The 6,239-nt window shown below is 51.2% G+C and overlaps 1 non-coding gene across 1 annotated transcript; it reads left to right on the top strand.

Annotated features, from left to right (window-relative positions):
• Positions 1 to 4,854: 4,854 nt before the first annotated feature.
• TRNAK-CUU lies at positions 4,855 to 4,927 on the top strand. The gene has a single exon. It is a non-coding gene; the product is annotated as a tRNA-Lys (tRNA).
• Positions 4,928 to 6,239: the final 1,312 nt, after the last annotated feature.

The raw sequence follows: 6,239 nt of genomic DNA, 5'->3' as shown, positions 1-6,239 counted from the left end.
CACCGACAAGGGTTCTGCAAACGGGCAGACAGACAGATAGGGGGTGGGGAGAGCGGGGCACGGACCCAGGGTGGGGGAGATTAGGGCATGGCCCAGCTCTTGGGGGACATCCAGGACTGTGGCTTCTGCCCATCCCTGGAGGCCGATGTGAGAGGCCCCGGAGCCCGAGGGTGGAGGAGAGGGCCCGGAGGCTCCCACCAAGAGACCCCAGGTCTCCTGCTCAGCCAAGCAGACACAGGTGATCAGGGTGCAGAGAGGCCCGCACCTCCCCCAGGGGATACAGGCCAAGCAGACCTGGGGGCCCGCAGCTCCTGGTTTTCCACCCCCATCCCCCAGGGAGGCCCTCGCCCAGGACCCTCACTTGAAGACAGCAGGAATCCATGTTGGGGCACACTCCCCGCCTCCGGTGCCTGGAGGGTGGTGTGAGGCCTGACCAGGTGTCACCACCAGCTTTGTGTCTTCCTTCCGGAAGAAGCCTGTTTGCACCAGGAGCCCTGTGTTGCTCGCACCCCTGCACAGGCTGGGGTGCACAGGGCGCTCTACCTGACGCTCTCGCGCGATGTCGTCGGCGAGAGTGGTGGGGCCTGGTCTGGGGGAGCGCTGTGTGTCTAGGAGTCAATTTGCTGGGCTCTGTGAATTTCGACTTTGCAAGAGAGCCCATGTTGCTTTCCAGACAGGCCGTGGCCGTGTCCTCCTGCGGCCGTGGCACGGAGCGCAGCGTCCCACAAGGCCTTGTCAGACTTGCTGGTTCTGTCCAGCTGATTGGGTCTCTAATTCACGTGTCCCACAAGATGAAGGAGGGTTTTCCCTGTGGTCTCCGCTCACCCCGTCCCCATTTGCCCCTTAGCTGTTCACCGTCTTCGCTCACTTCTTCTTTGGCTGTTTGGGTTTTTCTTACACTTTCATAAATAATGTACTTATAAAACACCGGGGAGTGGTCGTTTGGAATTTGTGTATGTTACAAACACCTTTATCGCTAAGAATACCATTCTGTATATTTGACAAGGAAACAGACTTGTAACTCTTTGAGGTGACAGATACTAATTAAACTCATTGTGGTGATAATCGTGCAGCATATGCACTTTACCGAATCATTGTGTTGCACACCATCAGCGGTGTCCTGTCGAGTCTGTCGCAAACAAAAGTCTTTCCTGGTGAGTGGCCTGCATTTCCACACGGCGCTTTTAATGAGTGTAAGTTTTAAATTCTCATGTAGTCACTTTATGCGATATTTTCTTTTTTGGTTAATCTTTTTATGTCTTGCTTAAATCCTCTCTTACGACAAGATCACAAAAATAATTATCAGATATTTTCATCCAGAAATTCTACTATATATACTTCTGCTCAAATCTGTGTCTTCTTTCTCTTATTTTTATTGGTTTTAGCATCTTGCTCTTTTTCTAAGTGGGACACTTGCTTCCTTAACCTTCCTTCTTTTCTTCTGTTAAGGCTCCATGGTACCCTCTTGACCCAGGCCGGGCCCTGGGACTCTCCGGCCCACAGGCTGCAGTCTTTGTCCTCAAGGGCCTTGGTGGGGCTTCTGGAGGCGTGTGGGGGCCAGGCTGCCGCTCATGGCTCCTGGTGGGGTCTGGGTGGGTGGGTCTCTCAGGCTTTTTCCCATAGGGCACAGGTCAGACGCGCCAGTGTTTGCCTGCCATGTCTGGGTACCTGGCCACCACCCCAAAGGCTGGGCCTGTCTCTGGCCTCATACTCCGACCTCGTAGACAAAGCTGTTCCCTAAACGAAGCATCTGGAGTAATTCCTTGCTGTGCTCCAAATGGGGTTTCCAGAACCTTCTGGGCTTGCTGGCGGGCTACCGGGATGATATGTTTCAGACGTGTGACACCACAGCACATGGTTCTCCAGGGTCTCTGAGGAGCGGGAGGAGACACTCCGTGACCCCAGGGATCTGGCGGCCCTGCCAGGGTCCGTGCGGTGGAGGAGGCCTGGGATCAAATCTGCCTTGAAGAGCCCCTCTTTGTCCATGGGCCTTGTTGCAGTGCCGAAGCACACGGCCCCGTCCCAGGCTTGGGACCCAGGTGGACACGTGGGCTTCCAGAGGGGGTTATGATGGGGCTCAGGAAAGAACTCGAGTGGGCTCCGACACGTCCACCCTCCTGCCAGGGTCACACTCTCCTTCCTCACTGGCCAGCAGAGGGTTCAAAGTACAAGTCAGCCATGTAGGGGGGACTGGAGTGTGCAGCTTTGAGTCTCAGTTCACAGACAGAAGGAGTAAAGCCCTGTGGAGGCATGTCCAGGGCACAGGTCTTCTGCTCTTGTTCATTCATTCATTCATTCATTCATTCATGAGTGAATGAGTGGATGAGGGGATGAATGAGGGCAAGGATGCACCGTCTGGTTCCCACAGTTGGTGGCCAGCATCCGCGGGCCAGTGGCCATTGTCAGCATGTCCCGTGTGCTGGGGAAGCCCTGTGAGCAGACCCTTCTGTGCATCCACCTGGACTCTGAACTGCATGTCTCACGAGGGGTGGCAGCTCTGTCCTGGGGGCCCGGGACTCGAGAGCAGGCACACGGTGAGGACAGGAAGTGGCCCTTGGCCACACGGCCGTCCCATCCCTGCGCAGCAGCCAGGTGTCCACATGGTCCCATACACCCTGTGATGGTCTCTGTCAGGAGGATCTCCAGGCAGCAGGTGGCTCTGACTTCTTTCCAGGCTGGCGGTCTTTCCCCCGACCCCTCAGAGGACTGGGGCGCCCTGGAAGGGGCAGGGGCCTCCCAGGTCACCTCTGAGGGAGCAGTCCACACCAGCAGACGGTCGCAGGACACAGGACCCCACGTGGGCGCCCATCAGCTCCCGGCAGCTCCACTGACTGGCCCCTGTGCTGGGGGAGCCGGTGAGCAGGGGGGGCCCGGTCTTCCGGGGGAAGGCTGTCTGGGGCAGGTGAGGCCTGAGGCCCCTGACCCCCGAGCAGTGGGCTTAGGGCAAGGGGCAAGGGGACTGCATAGTGAGGCGTGTGTGTAAACAGGAGGCGGATGCAGGGCTGAGGTGGGGTCAGACTTCAGGGCAGAGTCAGGTGGGCCAGGGAGGGCCCAGGCTTTGGAAGGGGGGGTCTGGTGGACACAGAGGGACAAGGAACGAGGACAGAGGGGCAAGGAGGGCCGGCTGCCTATGAGGGTTCCCAGGCTCCTCGTGGGCAGTGCCCCAAGCTGGGCAGCAGTGGGCGGTGGGGCCTGTCCGGGTGATGGGAGGGGTCAGGCAGCAGTCCCCAAGCTCCTCCTGGTCGACGAGGACCCACAGGCTGTTCTGACGAGTGTCAGGCCCTGGCGTTTGGAACACGCGGGCAAGCCAGGTGGCTGACGGACGCAAAGGTTGGTGCTGATTAATACCGAAAATGCCACAGGGCCGTGAGACATGAGCGCTCCTTGCCTGCAGCAGTAAATGCCGTATTGATCGCCAGCAGGAGCTCCCAGGAAGCTAAAGAGCACAAGCAGAAGCCAGAGACACGCTCCCTCCAGAAGGTCAACCCTCGGCCAGAGGACAGCCCGGGCACACCTGAACGGGAGCCCCGAGGGGCCCTACTTGGCCCGCGTCCACTCTGGGACTTGGGTTCCCAGGACACAGCCCAGCGGGAGACAGACATGAAGGGGAGTTCTTCACACCCATACCCTGGGGCTGTAATCAGAGTAGTGAGAGCTAGGTCATCCCCGAGCGGTGGCTCTCAGTCGCTCTCTGCAGGGGAGAGAGCAGCATTAGGTCATCAGGGGACGAGGGCCCGCACACGTCAGGGGCGGCCGGGGTTGGGAGCCACCAGGGCTGGGAGCGACCGGGGCTGGGCGCCACCTGAGCTGGGAGCCACCGGGGCTGGGTGCCACCTGAGCTGGGTGCCACCGGGGCTGGGCGCCACCTGAGCTGGGTGCCACCGGGGCTGGGCGCCACCGGAGCTGGGTGCCACTGGGGCTGGGTGCCACCTGAGCTGGGTGCCACTGGGGCTGGGTGCCGCAACCCCCTTCAGATACGTCAGAAAGCAAACGGGCATGAGGAGAACCAAGAAGCTTCTGCTCACAGATGTCTTCACTCCCCAGGTCTGCGAGGCCTCATACCACCCAGGACGACAAGCAGGAAACACACCTGTGCATGCACACACACACACATCCACAAACACACAAGTGTTCATGCACACACACAACCCTTCCACGTGTGAGCGCACACGCACGCGCACACACACACACATGCACACACCCCCAAATAAAACCCACTTGGGGCCTGTAAAAAAACCCTTTCATTCCAAAAGTAGAGAACACGGGGCGCCTGGGTGGCTCAGTTGGTTAAATGTCTGCCTTCGGCTCAGGTCATGATCCCAGGGTCCTGGGATTGAGCCCCGCATTGGACTCCCTGCTCCACGGGAAGACTGCTTCTCCCTCTCCCACTCCCCCTGCTTGTGTTCTTGATCTCGCTATCTCTCTCTGTCAAATAAATAAATAAAATCTTAAAAAAAATAAAATCAATTACATGTTGAATGAGTCTAAATAATTGTGTTTTGTTACAAAGAAGAATTAAGTATCAAAAACAATTCTCAAAAAAATCACATAACATAAAAATTATAAGTGAAAAATATACAACATTAAAATAAATTTGTACCTCTAAAAGAAAGGGGTGATTTTCTAAAAAAAAAAAAATGAGCTTTTCCAAAATTGCCTTTAGAGGAAATTTGAAGGGTTTAATAGGTGAACAACCATGGAATGAATTTGAAAGTTTGCAAAAGGATTTTTCCCATAAGTGGTGGCAGATTGATACAATTTTATGGGTGGATATTTCAAAATTTTAAGCAACAGATTTTTCCAATTCCATATAAATTGAAAAATTATTTAAAAAATGAGTATTTTCTCAGGGGTGCCTGGCTGGCTCAGTTGGTAGAGTGTGTGACTCTTGATCTCAGGATCATGAGTTCAAGCCCCATGTTGGGCATGGAGCCCACTTTAAAAAAAAAAAGAAAGAAAGAAACTCTTCCCAATTGATTTTATGAATCTAGTTTAACCCTGATACTAAAATTTAACCAAGATAGCATTAAAAGAAAAACAATGGTGGGGCGCCTGGGTGGCTCAGGTGCTTAAGTGTCTGACTCTTGATTTGTCTCAGGTCACGATCTCAGAGTTGTGAGAGTGAGTGCTGCGTCGGGCTCCACGCTGGGCACAGAGCCTGCTGAAGATTCTCTCTCTCCCCTCTCCCACTGCCCCTTCCCCTCACATCACTCTCTAAAAAAATAAAATAAAGACAAGAAAAGAAAAATTATGGTACAGTCTCAATTATGAACACAGACCTAAGAATTCCAAAAACATTTATAGCAAGTTAAATGCAGTCACTATTTTAAATTAACAATACATTGAGTGCTTGGAATTTATCCCTTGAAGACAACGATCAGCTAAAATTATAAAACCTAAGCTATATCAATAATTTAATGATATCTACAGGTTAAATGAGAAATATGATAATTTATTAATAAATACCACAAAAGTCATTTGATAATACTTAATATCCATACACCTTAATTTTAATCAAAGTAATAGATGCTTAATTTTAAAAAGTCAGAATTGTTTGTCAAGGTTTATAACATAATGCTTTATTCCCTTAATTCCTCTCACTTCTAGAAATTTTTTGCTCCCCAGGGGCCAATACTTTCAGCTCTTTTAAAAAATTCCTTCCTACCCCATACATTTCTAAATAATACATTTCTCCTATCATTGCTTGATTTTTTTTTATCAGTTTTAGATATTATCCTCTGGCTTTCTAGTTTGGAAGTTTGAAATTCTCTTACATTGCCTCCACCATTATACAGACCCATGAATTTCTACCACCCCCTCCATTTTTTATGGGCTATATCACAATTTTTATTAAATCAAAATTAGTGTATGTTTTATTAGATTAGGTAAATGTCATTCTGGTCTGAGCTATGAAATATAAATTTATTATATTTCCTTTGTTAGGTAACTTTATATTTTCCCAGAGTTAATAATGGCCTTATTATTCATTAGCTTGATTTTTCTGCCTAAGGTTTGTGAAGATTCTTGAATCCGTGAGCTGATGTTTTTCACTTGTTCTGAAAAATTCTAGCCATTATCTCTTTGTACACTGCTTCTGCCCCATTTCTCCCCTCTCTTTCTGGAACTCTAATTATTAGTACATTAGTACTTTCGAGCAGGCTCCATATGTCTTACATGTTTCTCTGTTTTGTTTTTTTACCTGTTTTTACTCTCTGTGCTTCAGTTTGGGTATTTTCCAT

Source organism: Zalophus californianus, chromosome 15 (genome assembly GCF_009762305.2).
Source record: "Zalophus californianus isolate mZalCal1 chromosome 15, mZalCal1.pri.v2, whole genome shotgun sequence".
Taxonomy (NCBI): Eukaryota; Metazoa; Chordata; class Mammalia; order Carnivora; family Otariidae; genus Zalophus; species Zalophus californianus.
Note: the sequence above shows the minus strand (reverse complement) of the source record. Positions and strands in the feature narration are given on the sequence as shown.